At 28.3% G+C, this 19095-nt stretch overlaps 1 protein-coding gene and 1 long non-coding RNA gene across 2 annotated transcripts in view; both read right to left on the bottom strand.

Annotated features, from left to right (window-relative positions):
* The window catches only part of LOC145191085 (phenylalanine--tRNA ligase beta subunit-like), a 144361-nt gene that overhangs the window by 77717 nt on the left and 47549 nt on the right, over positions 1-19095 (bottom strand). The gene's annotated exons all lie outside the window — the stretch shown is intronic.
* Positions 5909-9851, bottom strand: LOC145199757 (uncharacterized). Its single transcript, XR_016445113.1, has 4 exons — positions 9332-9851; positions 8872-9158; positions 8640-8723; positions 5909-6084 (listed from the first exon to the last, which is right to left on the bottom strand). It is a non-coding gene; the product is annotated as an uncharacterized LOC145199757 (long non-coding RNA).

Raw genomic sequence — 19095 nt, 5'->3', positions numbered from 1 at the left:
CAATTTACTTATTTTAATTTTAAAAAAATAAAACGGACGATCTTGCACTTTAAACAAATTCACTGTTTATTAAAACCCTAAAAATATATACACAAAACGGTTCGGTGGTTTTTTTTTCGAATTACAACAAAATCCTCACAACAACTCATGTCTATGTTGAAAGTTGTTAAATATTAGGTCTACCAGAAAGTTCTGTCCGTTTGTAGCACATGTTTTTTGCCCATGTCAGCCTCTCACGTTGTGTCACTTAATGTATACTAACTACTAACGTAGCAATTTTAATCACCACAACCCTAACGGTAAGAAAACCAATAAAGATGCTGACTTTTATTTGATAAAACACAGGACGATAAAAAATGCGCTGTGAAAACTTTTTAAACAACTGCCGATAAATCTTATGCTTTTTTAATTGCTAAAACAGTTCCTGGCAGACTGTTTTCTCACAATTAGTTTCCAAAAAAAAATACAAACTTTGCTGCTCACATAGACTTCTCTACTTACATTTTAATATTTTGAACTTGATAGTCAGCAATTGTTTTTAAACGGCTCCACCAATCTTTTCAAGTTAAATATAGAAATTGCAATTTCCCGGACTTTTTTCACTCCCGGGATAGCAGGAATTATTTACATTTTCCCGGGAAAATCCCGGGAAAATCTTCATCAGGGAAAATAAAAATAGCTAATTACACTTTTCTATTTTTCTATTTATTTTTTGTAACTGTTTACGATTTTAAAGTGACTTCTGAAAAAAACCAGTGCATAGAGATGGCTTCAGCCTCTACACTGGAAGGATGAATTGTTAAAAGCGCATTATAAAGCACATTTAAGTTATGCGATCTTTTATTAGTAGCTTCAAACAGATTGAATTCTTGACGCATAGTTGATTTATTGCACTTGACTTCAAAAACATCTTCTTTTTTTTACAAATTTTTCTAATCTGGCAGCCATAGATTCAGATAACTGATTTATATTAATAATACTTTTGCTAAGTTTTCCATCTTTATCTTCTTCTTTTGCTATATTTTCAATTATGGGAAAAAGTTGACCAGCTATTTCAATCACTAAATTTATCATAATTGCTTTAGATGGTATGCTAAATAAGTCATCATTGATATCACTTTTTAAAGATAGTGTATTATCTAAAAATCTTAGTAAATCAACAAGATCTTTTTTTCTTCTTTGACATATTCTTTCAACTAAAGCATTTTTAAGATCTTTTGCTAGGTAGCATCTTGAAACATCAAGTTCTTTAACCATAAATTGTAATGTGTTGTCAGCTGTTAATAAAATTGCTTCCTTTCTGCAAATCATTTCAGAATCTAAGATAATAGGTTCCAAACATTTTGCTAAATTTTCAATTACTGGAAGTTCATCATCAGACAGCATTAGGTTTTCTAAACTGAAATCCACCAGAGATTTAAAAACTGCTTTTTTAACTTTAATAAATCTTTAAATCAAAATCCCGGGATACCGGTAAAAGATTTCCCGGGATTCGGGGAAATTGGAATAAAATTTTGCCCGGGAATTTCCCAGGAACAAATTCCCGGGAAGAACCACTAGTTAAATATCTCTTAAAGTACTCAAGAAAAGAAAAAGCTTTTTGAAAGTTTACGATAACTAACAAGTGGATTGGTTCTATTTGAGAAATAAGCTTTCTTTTTTATAGTTTATTGGTTTTGAGCATTTCGAACCTAAGATGACATTGGGTGCCCTTTAAAACACTTTAAAAATTCCTCACAGAGTTTTTAAAGTGTTTACGTCAGAAACACTTTAAAAACATTGTTGGCAGATTTTAAAAGTATTTCTGACGGAACTCTTAGAAATCCACCCTTAATCCTTATCAATTGCAACATTTGCTTAATGCTCATTGATCTCTATGAGTTTCTTTGTTTAAAATTGAAAATATTGTAAAAAGTTGATATATTTCTTCAATTTTTTTAACAGAAAAAGACCATATTAACATGAATATGTAACAAAACCAAAAGTCTTTCACCAAGCTCAAATCATCCAACTGTCGTTATACTTTTAAAGAGAAGAAAAATATGTATTTTATAAAATAACAATAAATTTAATTTGCAGAAAAAAATTTACAATCAAAAAATACTTAGTACTTTTACTATGGGTAAACTGAATACTCATAATCTATCATACTATAACTCACACCACCTTATACATTTTTAATATAGTTATTTATATTACTTAATAATTGATAACTAATGTCTAACTTTTTTTCCTTTTTATCAAACAATTTGAATGAAAATAATTTTAAGTAAGTTTGAAAACTCAAACTCGCTTACTCAAACTCGCTTACTCAAAGAAATTCCGAGCAGAAGTGTTTAAAAAAATCCACTTAACACAAAACTGACGAATGAGGTTGTAGATGAATAATGAGCAAAGAAAGCAAAGAGTGTGATATGCAAACTCAAAAACTATAAGAATTTTTGAAGATATGTTAAGTCGTGTTTCTGTTTACTAAACTATTATCGTTTCTCAAAAAATATTTATTTTTGCAGTTATTTTGATAAGCTTTATCGACTGCTATTATTTTACTATTATACTGTTAAGCTTTTTTTTAACTACTCTTGAGTCAGCGATGACTAAAGAATCACATCAAATATCTTTCATTGAATCTTTTCATTGTCGTATAAAAACCTGTTTTACACTTAAAAACGTGTTTAAAGCGGAAAACTTAAAACCTTTTCAAGCAAAAAAGAATTTCAATTACTTGCTCGACGTGCAAAAAATTTTAGCGGTGTTTTTTTCTCTCTTTGATGTTAAACATTTTTGAAATAACATCAAAATTCAAAATCTTGAATGTTGACGAAGCTAAAGGAAGATTTTTTAAAAATGTTTTCTAAAAATCCTTCAACGGTTTTGTAATTTACACCATATAAACCTTATTAAACGTACTTAAATAATCACTTACAGATAGAATAGCAGTAACACGTTTTTAATAATTTTTTTTTTTTTGACAGCAAAAACACAATACCACAAATATCTTTTCACAGATGTGTTACTTTTTCAATATAAGTCGGTTTAAGCATTACTTTATACCATATAAAAAATTTTCAAAGTTAAAGAATTATAGGCTAAGAAATAAGCATGAGATATTGTTAATTCATATTTCTTCAAACCCAAACCCTTTACCAGATTTTTACCGTGAAACTCATCTAGCAACATGTAAAAATTTATTTATAGGAATTATTATTTAAAATATTAAATGTTTATCTTGTCTAATATATATTTATGCAATGTTCACAAATGTATAGACTTAATCCAAATCTACTTTTCCTAAACTCTTTCTAAACTGATAATATATTTAACGGACGTTTTAGTCAACTTTTGATCAAAGAGATTTTTCTAAATCGATACAAATCTTAGCATTATTAAAATATAAAAGATCGTTAGTGAAATGATATAGTGCAGTTTGCAAAGGTACATCTTGAAAAGATTCTTAACTTATTGGAATTTGTGGTCACGCTCTTTTTATCAAAAATATGTTTCTCTATCACATGTATGCATTTTGTTCATTGGGGAACATCACAGCCGGAAAATTTAACCAATCAAACTTTGAACGCTATCATTTAGTAATTGAAAATTCTTCGATCGTTTCAAAACCCCTCACGATCGTTATCATCTTTGAGCTGTAAATTTTTAAGCATTTATTTGATACTCGTATACGACTTATATAAGGAACATGAATCACAAAGTCTTTAATACGAACATTTTTTCCAAATGCACTTCTTATTGTAGGTACGTCATAGATATTGTCATTTTCATTTTCACCAAGTGCCTCTTTTGTTGGTAATTCAACGAACTCTACTCTTATTTTTTCCGTTAACAATCTTTCGATATTTGATGACAATCCTTCTATATTTGATGACAATCCTTTGATGCTTGATGGCGATTCTTTGATATTTTTGCCGGACAAGTCTATTCTTTTAGAACAACAATTTACAGTTTGTAACTTTTCCAATTTTAGGTCAGTTCCACCATCAAGAAGGTCTATGTTAAATTCATCTGTAATTTTATCAGATAAATTGTGGAATATATCAGCATTTTTATATATCTTTTGTTTAACCCATTCAGACCGCTCGATATTTGTCAGGCATGATTTTCTTCTCAATTTTTTTTTTGTCATAGAGAAGCTTTGCCATAAAGAGGCTTTAGCAAGAAATAAAATGCGTTGTTAAAGCATAAAATGCCAAGATATCTTTTCTTTGCCATAAAGAGGATTTAACAAAAAAATAAAATGCGTTGTAAAATAATACGGTGCCGAAATATTTTTTAATAATCTTCAGCTAAAATAGAACAAAAAAAAAAAAAAAAAGAAAGTAGGTTCAATTAGTTATTTTTATTATGATCTCTGAAGATATTGTGTATTATAATGCTGGTTAGTTTTAAGGAACAGATTAAGGGCATTAAAACAATAACATACAAGCTTATTTATCCTTTCAAACCTTTTTCAAAGCTACTGTAAAGTAAACTGGGGTAAGAGTAAACGAAAAAACGTGAACAATTTTGTTATTTTGCATTCTGATATTAAAAATTCATTTGTGCTTTTAAAATGATATTAAAAATTCATTTGTGCTTTTAAAATGATATTAAAAATTCATTTGTACTTTTAATTATGTTATGTTATAACACAATAACATACAAACTTATTTATCCTTTCAAATCTTTTTTAAAGCTACTGTAAAGTAAACTGGGGTACGAGTTAAAAACGAAACGAAACGAAACGAAAAAACGTGAACAATTTAGAAATTTTGTTTCTTTAGCATTTATGTAATGCTAAAAGAAAAATCTTTAAAAAGGTGTGGAACCGTATTGTAGAGAGTTTTCTGTTCTGTCTAAATGTATAAAAAGTTTTTTCAAAAAATTCATTTGTGCCTTTTCTTACTTAGGATGATGGTTTTAAGTGCAAACTTTAAAACTGTCATCGTCAGTAAGAAAAAAAAAATTGTTTTATTTCAAAATTTTCAAACTCTCGAAAGTAAAATTAAGTTTTACTAAACTAAAATCTTTTGTAGAAAGATTTTCAAAATTGAACTTGTTAAAAAGTTATAAGCGAAAAACCGAGGAAATGCTTATCGGGGAAAGAGAGTAAACATGATAATTGCTCACACTTACGCATTAAGATAAGCGCGGCTTAGTTAACTAATAATTAGTTTTTTGTATATTTAATTTCTAATAAGATAACTTTTCATTTTATTTTTAATTTATTTAGGCAGATTTTCTTAATTAATTTTAATAAACTTTTATCAAAATTTAACAAGTTTACTTTTCCCCAAATAAAAAGGCGAAAAGTGAACTTTTTTTCTCTCATAAAAATCAGTTTTTTTAAAATTTTCAAAATATTTTTTCTTATTTTTTGCATATTTATATATAGTGTAAAGAATTAACTATGAAATATTAAAAAATTAACTATAAAAAACAAAACTCCAAAAATATCTTTAACTTAAAAAATAATTGAATTTAAAACTAAATCGTTTACTCCTACTTAAGTTTACTTTAACTTTTTTCTATATTTGAGTTTTTTCGATTCCCAGCCAACATTGACAGACGGGTACCGTAAGGGGCTCATACGGGTCTGCAACTGGGTCCCGTATGGGAAGACCAACGGTATCCCGCCGGATCTTGGCCGCGGTTTCCATATGGGGCCCATATGGGTATGCCCGCTGGGTATCCCGTATGGGTCCCAGTCAAATCCCGTACTTTAAAACCATTTGGGTTTGCAACTGGGACCCATATGGGAAACCCATCGGGAACCCGCCGGATCTTGGCCGCGGTTTTCCTCTGGGGCCCATATGGGTATGCCCGCTGGGTTACCCGTATAGTTCCCACAAAGTTTGCCAATTGCAAATCTTGAAAATCTACGTTTATAATTTACAGATAAAATAAAACTGTATATAATTTGACTGTTTGTTTCAAACAAAATAACAATTAAAATTACAATGTCAAAATTGAGAGAATTTTTAACCATTCTTTAATCGCGTATCATCTGATTTCACGGTTGTTTCGCGAATTGGAAGCTTTTCCATCGTTTTATTCTCGTTTCGAAGCTTTTTCTTGTTTCAATATAAGCTGTAAAAAATAAAATTTAACTGTTAGTCTAAAATTTTATAGGTAACACACCTGGTTTTATTCATTTAATATATTATAAAACTCTCTACTCAACACTCTTCAGATAAAAAATTGTTGTGATAGTAAATGTATAACATTCCTTTAGTTACTGATAAATAAATTATAATTTTATATTGATATTGTATATATTTTTAAATAAATAAACATATATATATATATATATATATATATATATATATATATATATATATATATATATATATATATATATATATATATATATATATATATATATATACAATAATATTTATCAGCCCTCCAAACTAGGGTTGGCATTCGGCATTGGTGACTTAATTACCTACCTTAAAGTGTCTGAGGTTTGCAACTTTTTTCTGACCTTGTTTATATCTTTTACGGCAAAACCTCAGTGAAAATTAATTTTAGAGGACCTGATGCTAACCGAAAATAGAGTGAATGTGTGTATGTGCCTGTGTGTGTTTGTGTATATATTGTGCATATTTTGTATATACATACAATATATATATATATATATATATATATATATATATATATATATATATATATATACATATATATATACATATATATAAATTAGTAAAAACACTTATCTACAAACAACATCATTCGACTGAAACACTTTTACTTAAACTAACCAATCATACATTTGAACTTTTTCAGTTAACTGTACCCAAAAAGTTAAATATGGAGCACCCCAAGGTACAGTCCTGGGTCCAAATCTCTTTAATATCAAGTTGTGGACATACCAAAATGTCTTGAATACATTTCTAAATGGATGTGTGAATCATTCATAAACCAATCAAAAACAAAAATATTAATTATGGCACCACCTAACATTCAAAAAGATGTTATTATCAAGGGTACTTTTGTTAACAAGGAATGCATTTGATTTGTTGATTCCGCAAAAAGTCTAGATGTGATACTCGACAATCAATTATCTTTAAAAACACAAATAAATAAGACTGTTAAAAGCTGTTACAATATAATGAGAAAAATACCAAAAACAAAACAATTCTTATCCCATAAAGATCTGTGCACCATAGTATGTTCATTATTATTTTCACAACTATATTATTGTGAACTCCCTCTACTTTGGAATTGATAAGGCACTATTAAAAAAAACTGCAGTCTGTTCAGAATTGTGCAGCAAGACTGCTCAGAATTGTGCAGCAAAATTTAACACCAGAATAGAAACTCAAGTAAATAACAAAGAATATAACAACTTGCATTGGCTAAAAATTAGAGAAACAATATGTTTCAAGGTCATTTTAATAATGCAGAAATCTATTAAACAGGAAGTACTAACATCATTATGCAATTTAATTCAATACTCTATGTCAGAAAGAACACTAAAACTAAAAGAAACAAAATACAATAATCATTTCAGCAATCAAGCATTATCCCAGTATGGTCTTAAACTTTGGAAAATACTTCTAAATACCATCAGTATAAAAAAAAACAAAACTGTTTTTAATGAAAAACTAAAATCATATTTAATGGTGAATGGAGAACTATTCCACCAGAAAACTCTTGATTATCAAAATTTCTCGCTTTGTTTAATTTGTTGCACATCTGAGCTAAGTGTTTTGCCAACTTCTGGCAAAACACAGTAATTGTGGGTAAACCTGTGTATTTATTATTTATTTATTTACATATATAAAAGCCTGTCTAACTTATCTACAAACTCTAGAAAAAAGAAGGCAGTTAGGGGATATGATACAATAATTTAAACATTCAAGGGGGTTAATGAAGTAAATTGGTTTCATATCAATGCACACCACATTCCCTTTTAGCACAAGAACCTGCAAGTAATGTTAAAGGCTCTAAATTATATATATATATATATATATATATATATATATATATATATATATATATATATATATATATATATATACCCTGCTAAGTTTAACCCTTAATAAGTCAGACTTTTATTAAATCGGACAGATTTTCGATTCCCCTTGAACACTCTATACATACGTAGAGCTTGCTTAATTCTGACATTTTCTAAGTCTAGATATCTATCTATTCCCTTTGATATTTCATATATATATATATATATATATATATATATATATATATATATATATATATATATATATATATATATATATATATATATATATATATATATATATATATATATATATATACTATAAAATATTATAAAAAATTAAAATTTTCTCCTACAAAAAAACATTGACAATGGAAGCTATATTATACATAAAAATTTTTATGCAATCTATAAATGACAAATATTTAATTGGAACCTAACATTATAATAGATAACAATTATTAAAACAAATATTAAAACAATATCTTAATCACTTTTCTCAAAAGGCTTTTCTTGATTATCTCTAAAGGATTGGCAAAATATCAAAAGTATTATTATTTTTTTTGAAATTTTAATAATTCATAAATGTACAAGTTTTAAGCCAGTTACATAAACATAAGCGGAGTAACACTAACATAAACACCTTTTGTTTTTTAAATTAAAATTATGTAACTTTATATACCTATTTTTTTGGTTTTTTATACTTCATCAACATTTGAGGTATCTTCTGCATATCTGCATTTCTCTTTTGCTTCAGATTCTGTGTCTATATTTTAAAAAGTAGTTATGATAATTATTGATGTATCAAAATTTCATTTTGAAATTTCAATAATTATGATTAAATGCTTAAATAAATTTATAAAAAATTATCAAAATTATTACTTTACTATCTTTGACAATATTATATAAACTACCTGCAGTTGACAAAATTCTTCCTGAAAACCTAAGCCATCCAACCTCAGGTTCTTGACATATTGATTTAGCTAAGTCTATTTTTTTCATATTTGTCTAGCGAGGCCAATAAAAATCTGTAGATTTTCTAGATGAAATTTTTGATTACACATTTTCACTCATAGCATTCACTAACCAAATTAGTGGTACGTAATCGGTATTGTTTTCTTCATCGAATGCAACATTTGCATACAACATCTTTCTCAGTAACACAGTACAGAAATTACACAGTAAGTTACTCTGCTACAAACTGTAAACGAAAGTAGAAAAAATCCATACTCCACAATCTCCTTTATATAGGAATAAAATATTACTAAATTGCACTTTTGGATTTACAGAAAAACGTTCAATGGTCTTCAAAAACCATTCATGATTCTAAGAATATATGTCACAAGGAAGTAAGACAATAATGAAAACACTCACGTCAACTTTATTATATTATATGCATTTCCTTGTGGCGTTACTTTTCATAAACGTAAATATTAATGAATTCTTTAAAGTATTAATTATTCAAATTGCATGTAAAACTTTGTAAAATTTTCAACTTTTTACTAAAGAAAGAAAAAGAGAAAAATTTATGTATAAAAAATAAAAATAGTTATAACAACTTTTTATATAGAGTTTCATAAAAAGCATAAAACGAGAAAACGATTATAACTTTAATTTATACGTTATATTGTAAAAACTTTTTTGCCCAAGGTAAGTTGCAAATGGCGATAATGGTCTGATTGCATAGATTTTTCCGCATATTACTTTCACCAGATGGGTCCCTAATGGGAAACCCGTAAAAATCCCAGTTTTCTTAGCCCTTATAAACACCACAAGCGGCCCATATTACTATTTTTGCTTAATTTTTCAACCGTAAGTGACCCGTCTGGAAACCAGAACACAAACCCTTCTAAATCCCGTTCCCGTAAGCCCAGTTAAAAACCATATGGTACCCGTCTGTCAATGTTCGCTGGGTTAGTGATAAAAAAGGAAATAATAAAGGAAATAAATGATAAATATATTAATAATATATGAATAATATTTAAATAAATATGTAGGAAAAGTTAATGGAGGATTAATTTACTTAGGATTAATTGCGTAGGATTAATTGCGTAGGATTAATTGCGTAGGATTAATTGCGTAGGATTAATTCTGTAGTATTAATTTGCGTAGGATTGCCTTGCTATGACATGTTTGTGTAGCTTTTTCCCAAAAAACTGTAATGATTTAAGTTCTAACTTTTAAGGTGAATTAATATATAAATTATAAAAAGCTATTGCACTACCCTATTATCCTTTTATCATAATTATTCTAGTCAAATAACCTTGTATGATAAAAACTCTCCAGCAATTTTTTAAATTTGATTTAGACACGGTTTGAATTAGACACTATTCGAGGTTTTATTTGTAGCAATGTGCTTTACATTTATTGCTTTGTGAACCCTTAAATGCAAACTTTTTCAGAATTGCAACACTCTTATTTATGTCCTTCCAGAAATAAAACATTGAAAAGTTCTGACTGAAGAGGAAATATAATATTTTATTGACCACATTAGTGAAGTAGAAGACACCTATAAAAAAAGAGTCATATTTTCCAGCTGAGATGACATTAATACTGATTCTTCCTGACACTGATGCTGAGAAGATGCAATATCACATTCCGTTGAAGTCAACTTTAATGGGCAAATAGAAATGGAAGAGAGCTACTAAAAGAAATGGTAATGGATCATGTTGGACACATAACATAGTAACATAGTAGATGTGTGCGTGGTTGCTGTGAGTTGTCTATGCACCAATTATATTCAACACACGTGGTTTATATTTGTGCTGCAATAAAAGTAACGATTTTTAAGTTACCAAGTAAATGAAGATGTTGGAAATATGCATTAAATACCTTTTTTTAAAAAATATATTGATTTTATTAAGACACAGATTTTTCTTTATTGCTTTATAAACTAAGATATTGAAATAAACATGTGACTTTTTTCTGGGCGCATTTACACTGCTTGCGCAATCAGTTAGTTTATATGTTAATTCATTTTTTTGATATAAAAGTAAATTTGTGTATTTAGTTTTGAATAAAAATGAATAGTTTTTTATAATATATGAATACCCGGTATGCAGCCATTTTTAACTCATGCATACTCACTTTTGTATTATATTATCCAAAATCCTTTTATTATAACTATACTAGCTTGATCATTTTATCATAACTATAATAGCCTGATCATTATATGATAAAAACTTCAGGAAAAGGAACATGGGGCAAGATGACGAACGTTTTGAAAAGCACTTATATCTTATTCAATAACTGTTTCAATAAGTAAAACTTTATCAAAAAGTGGAAAACAAATTATTATGCGTCACGTATGTATAAAAAAAACCCATATAAAAATTAAAAATATCCTGGAAAAAACTCATTAAGCAAAGTTACCTCAAATTATCATCTTGCCCCGTATGCGGGGCAAGATGGCGACTTTAAAAAAAGTAAATTCCATTATACCATTACCTTCTCAAATAACACGGTATCATAAATTCTAGTTAATAAGATATGTAATACAAACGATAATGTAATTTTTTAAACAATTAAACTATATATTTATATAGGGCTTTGCAAAAAAACGTCTACTAATCAGTTCATAGCAAGTTCCAACACAACAAAATAAAGCAAATGTCAAACAAAATATTTTAATGCATAATAAAGCTATGTAATAATGACTAAGCTACACAAAAGTTATTACTGTACAGGTTTATGGTAAAACATGTACTTAGGCGAAATGACAAACGAGTCATCTTACCCCGCTCATCTTGCCCCTAGGCTACTTAATCTTCAAAATGACTCAGAACTCTACATAAATAAGTTATCATAGCTTAATACTACTTGTATGGCTTCGAAATTGAACAAACTGAATGAGAAACTCTTACTTACTTTTGGTTGGTGATGTAATTATGAAATAAATCAAACACAAGTGGATAAATTTTTTTTTTCCTTAATATAGGAAAAACCTTTTTAATAACTATCTTTGATTCCGAAAATAATATTTATAAAGAAAGCATAAATAAATCTAGCAGATGTAATCTACTTCCCTCTCATCTGCAGTCAGATTTTATATTTAGTTGAGTTTTGAAGATAACAACATGTTTTCATCTTACCCATTCGTCATCTTACCCCATGTTCCCCTATAATTGTAAAATGTAAAATTGAACAACTTTTGTATTTTTAGTCTTAACGTATTTTCTTTTGGGAAAAACACTTTGAAATTTTTTTTTTTACATTATTGTTTAAAATGTTTTGCTCTATCATATGGTGTAAAACTATTTGGCTTTTAATTTGATCTTTTTTCAGAATTGAATTTGGTAATTCCACACAATTGAACACACTATTTATTTATAATTATTTTCAATAAAAGATTTAGTTACTCTTCTAGTCCTTATATAATTATGAGTCAACCAACGTAAATTAATAACTTAAAAAAAAAGGATTCCTTAATCTCAGTCAATTAAGAAAGAGGCACCCAATGGTAACCAATAAAACAAGGAATTGACACGGTTTACTATAATTATAAGTTGCCATATTTTGTTTGTGCAATTTTACAATTGTAAAAATAAAATATGGCGACTTTATCGTTCAGGACAAAGAACTCTGGAAGCTTTTTTGGAACCGGCACAGTCACCGTTTTAAGTACTTTTACTGAATTAACATTAGTTAAAATTTCTTGAAACAAACATCAATGAATACTCTGCGTAAAATATCTGGAGATTTGAAGAAATTGGCTTCAATGGTGACAGAGGTAATCAAATAGTTCTCTGCAAACGTGGTTCCAAGAGTCCTCTTAAATTTAAAATCCCAAAGCTGGGTGCGTTTTGCATGTTTCCCAAAAAAATATACGCATGCCAAAGAGTTTGTACCAAGAAATGTAGAGGCTGATGTTTACTACTTTACCTCCTCATCTCTGTAGTTAATTGTTTTAATTAACCTGTTTAATTGCTTTATTTCTACTAATTATATAACTTTAATTGTATGGCTAATTAATGCGTTTAAATTAAAATGATAGTAATTGTATAATTCTATAACTGAAAAAAATCTTTTTTTACTCTAAGTGATTGTTATTTAAAAACTATATAAAATTCTAAAATAAAGTTTATATCTTCTTGTAAAGCGAATTTTTCAAAACTTATCTATATTAAAAAAATACATGAAAATACTTTTTTGAAAAAAGTTATTCGATAATTGAGCCGCTCAGAAGCCAATGCGGTTAAGTCCAAAACATAAAAATTGAGAAAATTAATGTTTTTTGATACATTAGTTTTTAAAATTCTTGGTTTATTAATTTAATTAGAAAAGTGTATAAAGTAACCAACGAGTAAATCCTTTAATAACTAAGAAGATTATTATTTATTTCATCAAAATTTCCAAAAATCAGTATATATCAAAAAATGGACTTAACCGCATTGGCTTCTGAGCGGCTCAATTGTTAAACTAGTCCCTCTTGTACTCTATTGAGATTCAGAAAAACTGTTTGATGTAGTTTATTTTTTGACCGAATCTATACCTATGGAGAAAATGATGCAATAGAAAAGAACGTTAAGTATTAGGCGCGTATCTAAGGAGTGGTCATTGTGGCAATGGCCACATAGTTTAAACTTAACGGCAGCCACAATAGTTTTGGGTTTTTTCGCTTAAGGAATATTCCTAAAAACTTAAATTTGTCTGCCGTAATTTACGGATTTTGGCTATAGAGATTCCTGCCATGGCCACAACGGTTCTTATTATACGTTACCGACGTTTTATTCAATCAATAAATACTATGAAAAAATATTAAAATCGATCTTTCATCAAAATTTCAACCGTGAAAATAAAATTTGGCCACACAGTTACAAATCCTGGATCTGCGCCTGAGTATGGAGAAAATTCCCTTTAAAATAAAAGTTTTTGAAGTTTTAACATGCATATGGCTGGGTTCCACATGGTGTAGAATGGGAAAGTTTTGGAACTTTTTTTGGACTTTGTATACACAGCAACCATCATGAAATTGCTGAGAAAAAAAAAGGATATGTTTTTCAAGCTTTTATTTGTTATTTTATAGAATGAAAAACCAAATGAAATCTTAGAAAACATATGTTTAAATAAAATAAAAAACTTCACCTACCTAAATGGTAGAACCTCTCAAAATATCTTAAGACAGAATTAGAACAGTAGGCCTAATATAGGTACGTGCGTATCTGTGATTTACGGCACCGATTTTAAAGATAAAATCTGTGACCATTTTTTCACCGCGTGCTCGAGGTAGGTGTCGTAAGGATGGATTTTTCTCGTCTTTTTTTTAGAATTTTATATTGACTTAAATAATATATTAAAAGTAGAGTGTTGTAAGTTTATTGCAATCTGTTTTTTTTTTCTCAGTTACTAACGTTTTTAGTGATTTCATTGCTATTGAAAACTTCATTCCTGTTCTGGAAGTGAATTGACATTGAAGAGATGATGGGTTTTTTTTCTAACTTTTGAATCAATTTACGCAGTAGAAGGTACCAAATATTCTTAGAAGAATACGCAGTAAAGGTACCAAATATTCTTCTGTTTTTGAGGTTGGGGGTGAGGGTGGGGGTGGGGGGGTGGGGGTGGGGGTGAGGTGGTGGGGGAGGTGGTGGGTGATTTACGATTATGAGCATTTGGTATATTTGACTTTTTTATTCATTAAAAAATTGTTTTTTTAGAAAAATGAAACTTTATTTAAAATATTGGTAATTTTTTTAAAGAATTCAAAACATGATTTATACGCACACACACAAAAAACCATATTCTGTTATTAGTTGAATAAAAATATAACCGAGGCAAAGTAATGCGCTAAAAACTAAGCAATTAAGTTCTATTATAAAACCACCGTAAGCCGAACGCTAATTTTTTAAGTTGGTTGCAGTTTTCTTAAGCATTCCTTATAATGAATTTTTGTCACTTAAATGGGCATAACTTTTAGTAGAATCATTAGTTTTTTATGAAATTTTCACCATCGCAATACTGATTTAAAGCTCTTTACAATGATTTAAAATAATTAAATAGTTGAATAGTTTAAAAATTTTGCACACATACCTACCTAATATTATTTCACCAAAATGTCTTTTTGTAATAATCAGCTGTAACTTTGGAAGCACTTTGAATTATAAGCTAAAACTTTCATACAACTTTCATTTAATATGCCATTTAAAAGTGGTTCAAAAATAATATATTTTTGCAGGTATTGCATTCCTCTTCGTAACTACATCGTATCAGCTTCGGAGACTTAAAGGCAAGAGATATCACTTTATTTTAAAATTCTGTTAACTCTAAAAATAATTCAGATATCATTTGGTTTAGAAAATTAACCGAAAGGCGCCAAAAACTGGCAAGGAGGAGTTGCATCACCAAAATGCTTCATGGTTAAAAAACGTGCAAGTTAGCATGACAAAAATCTAATTCTCAAATATTACTAATTGTAATAAATCTTAAATATTTTGGTTTATATTATTGTTTCTTAGTTTTGAAAGTCTTTTGTATAACTTTCAATAAATTTTATCAAAGTTTATTTTTTCAAATTTTGTACCAGATTTTGATCATAAATAACGTAATTTTGAAAATATTTTTTTTGTCTTTGAAAATTTTTGCTAAGTTTATACACTTCTTTTGGTTTTTTATCATATGAAAAAATCATTTAAACTTAAATGCATAATATCCAGTAGAAGAAGTTTGTCTATTTTGGACCATATTTTTTTTTTAAAGCTCTTTCAATTTGTTCGAAAGATTTTTTTTTTCTTATAGTAGCTTAAAAAGTTCAATGGTCCATATATTAGGGATGAATGACATGAGATGAGACATGAGATCTTATTATAAATGATTTTAATTATGTTATTACTAAATCACATTGAAGCTCAAATATATAATTATGATGTAAAAGATATAATTATTTTAATTTAGATATAATTATGCTAATACTAAATCACATTGAAGCTCAATTTACTGTAAATGGGTTTTTTCTTCAATGGTTTATTGGCTAAATGAACTACTTTAAAAACATTAACGATGTTTTTCTATATTTAAAATATTTTAGCAAAATGAAAATAGAAAAAGGCTGCAATAGTATTCTCATGAACACATTTTTTGTAATGTCTTTCTCATACACTTTCTATCACATAAATTTTCTCATACAATTTCTATCAGATCTTGCTGGTTCAAAAATTTAGTTTTAGTTTAAAATTGGTCCATGGTTGGCCTAAAGAGAAATGTACTGAGAAGAATCCTTCAAAGTTTCTTCTGTTTGTTAATGATTAATAATGATTGTGGAAATCAATTTTTGCGAGTTATTCCAGAAAAAAAAAAAGTTTTATTTAATTCAAATTAGGAAATGTTAAAAGTTTTCTTACCTTTCAAAACTTTATTATGTCTGAGTTTTTTTGTTTAATAGTTGTTAAAATTTAGTATGAAGTCCTTGGACATCCATTACTGCTTGCAAGTAATATGAAATACTATCAAATAGGTTTAAAAATATTATGTCAAGCTGCCTCCAAAACTAAAAAGAGATTTTGTTTGTTGGTACTATGCTCATCTCTATCAACTTTTTCATCCAGATCTTACCACAAATTTTCAATTGAATTGATATCCAGACTTTGAGCAAGTCAATCCAACAATTGTATTACATTTCTTAGAAATGTGCTTTAGCAACCCTACTGGTATGTTTCGGATCATTGTCTTTTTGAAAGAAATATTTTATAAACAAAAAGATTTAATTAACAAAATGGATGTTGTTTGTTCGTAATAGTTAAATCAAAGAAAGTTTTTTTTTATTCTTTTCCTATTTCTGCAACAATCAGTTGATATTTTATGATTATTCTAAGAGCAAAATAAATCAAGATTTCAGATTTAAAAAAAAAAAAAATTACGTTAATTAACTTCCTTTACCCAAAATTAAACAAAGCATTCAAACGTGACAAAGTTTCAACGCTAAATAAATGTGCGAACAAAGTTTTATTGACCAAAATTTTCTCTAATTAATTGATTTTTATGACTTTTTAGTATCGAGTTGGGCCATCATTGGCATTAATTACTTCTGTGAGTTGATTTTGAACTGATTTAAGTCACTTCTTTATCATGTCTGAATCAATTCGAACCCAAGCTTCTTCGAGGAAGATCTTCAATTATTCTTTCTTTTTAATACATCTTGGATTGAGATCTGGACTTTGAACTGGCCATCCCAGAAACTAAATCTGCTTCTGGATGAAAAACATTTTTGATATCTGTGACATATGCTTGGGGTTGTTGTTTTGTTGGAAGATCATATGCTTTCGCATTCGGACTTTTCGAATTTAGGCCCGAAGATTTTTTATTTAGAATGTTGACAAAAATCTCAGAGTCCATAATCCCATCAATAAGCTCCAGCTTTCTTGTTCCATTCCAAGTAATTGATCCCCACACCATAGTATTGCCTCCACCAAATTTCGCTTTTCCTCGAAAGCATCTGAATTTCAATACTTCGTCTTCCTTTCTTCATACTTTTTGAGCTCCATCGGAATTCATAAAGTTAAATTTTGATTCTTCAGTCTAAAAAAACTTTCTTCCTGAATGATGGCGGCATGTTTGCATATTGCTTAAGGTGGAAAACCCCTGAAAAATTTTTTTTGAGTAAATATCAATATTTTATAAATTTAACTTCATATACATAAAGTAAATCACAAAATTAACTGAAAAAAACAAAAAAAATTTTTTTTGGATAAAATGGTAGCTGTAGCAGGTGCCAAAAACACCAAAATATTGAAAGACCCCGGCCAATGTATCTAAAGATATACACAATTTTAACAAAATCTTTTTTGCATACTTATTCTAACAAGGTAGTTCTGTGATATGAACGAAGCAGATTTTTCATAATAATTTTTAATAGGCTAATATATTGGACCAAAGTACATGTAAAAAATTTGACCGAATTTTATGACTTTGTTGACCGATTTAAGGACTGGATTCAATTTTTAAAAAAATCTGTCACGTTTAAATCACAGAAGACAATCAAACAAATTCATACTTAAAATTTTAGCTTAACACCACTTTTAGTTATTTAGATATACTGGCCGGCGTCTTAAAAACTCTACATCTGAGAAAAACAGCTTTTAAAAATGCTGACATAAAAAATTTCAAAATAGTGTAAATAAATATCCAAATCTCTATATAATAAAAAAAGTTAAATCTTAAAATGCACCAGTTTGATATGGGTTTTGCTCTTTTTCAATAAATTTGTCATATCGACTCTTCTTTTTTCCACGAACTACTTGTCTGTGTTTCTTTGCTCGTTCTGTGTTTTTATATATGGCTAAGTATAACCGCTTTTGATTAATTTTCCAACATCCTTCTAACAAATACTTTCCAGGTCTTAAATTCATTTTTCTAAAACTAAAACACTAGCTTGTCTACCAATGTTAAAATGGGCAACTGCATCAAAGTGCAACATCAATAACATTGGGCACATGGTCTGGAATAGAATTTAAAATAAGATCACTCTTCAAGTATTTTAGTTCTTGAACAGCATCCATCATAGTGTCTTCAGCTGCAGATTTTACTGCATTAGTTAGTTTTATCACAATTTTATTATAATTATTAGCAGTCATTGGTTTAGGCATGTCCATTAATGAGACAAATCTTGAGAATCCAGAATAGCCTTGACCACATGATCTCATAGCATAAACAGCCCTGGTATTAATATCAAAAAATTTTTTGTATATTCAATGTTGAGGTATAAAATTCTCTTGAATAATCACATACACAGCAGTTAACATAAAGACAAGACGCTAGACAAATTCTCTTGTTTTCATTTTCAGAAAGAAACAACTTAGATGACATACATTCTGGACATCTAAGGGTAGAAACTACAGAGTTTAGAGTTTCTAAATCTAAAAACAGGATCCAGTAATTATATTACTAGATAACTTTGGTCTTGATGACGAAATTTTTTTAACTTTTCTAGCAGAAGCACATATTTCATCAGAATTAACAAAGTTAAAATCAACTGGTTTCCCCATATTTACATTTACATCTTCAACACTTGTAGTAACATTTATGTTCATATCTACAATATTCGATTCCATATTTACATCCATATCAAAATTATTTATAACTAAGTTCTTTTTTACATTAATTATTTTTTTCCTTTTATTATTTGTAGCTTTTTGTTTAACTCTGCAAGC

Source organism: Hydra viridissima, unplaced genomic scaffold (assembly GCF_058129835.1).
Source record: "Hydra viridissima isolate aposymbiotic clone 2 unplaced genomic scaffold, HvirCarnegie_v1 scaffold_11, whole genome shotgun sequence".
Taxonomy (NCBI): Eukaryota; Metazoa; Cnidaria; class Hydrozoa; order Anthoathecata; family Hydridae; genus Hydra; species Hydra viridissima.
Note: the sequence above shows the minus strand (reverse complement) of the source record. Positions and strands in the feature narration are given on the sequence as shown.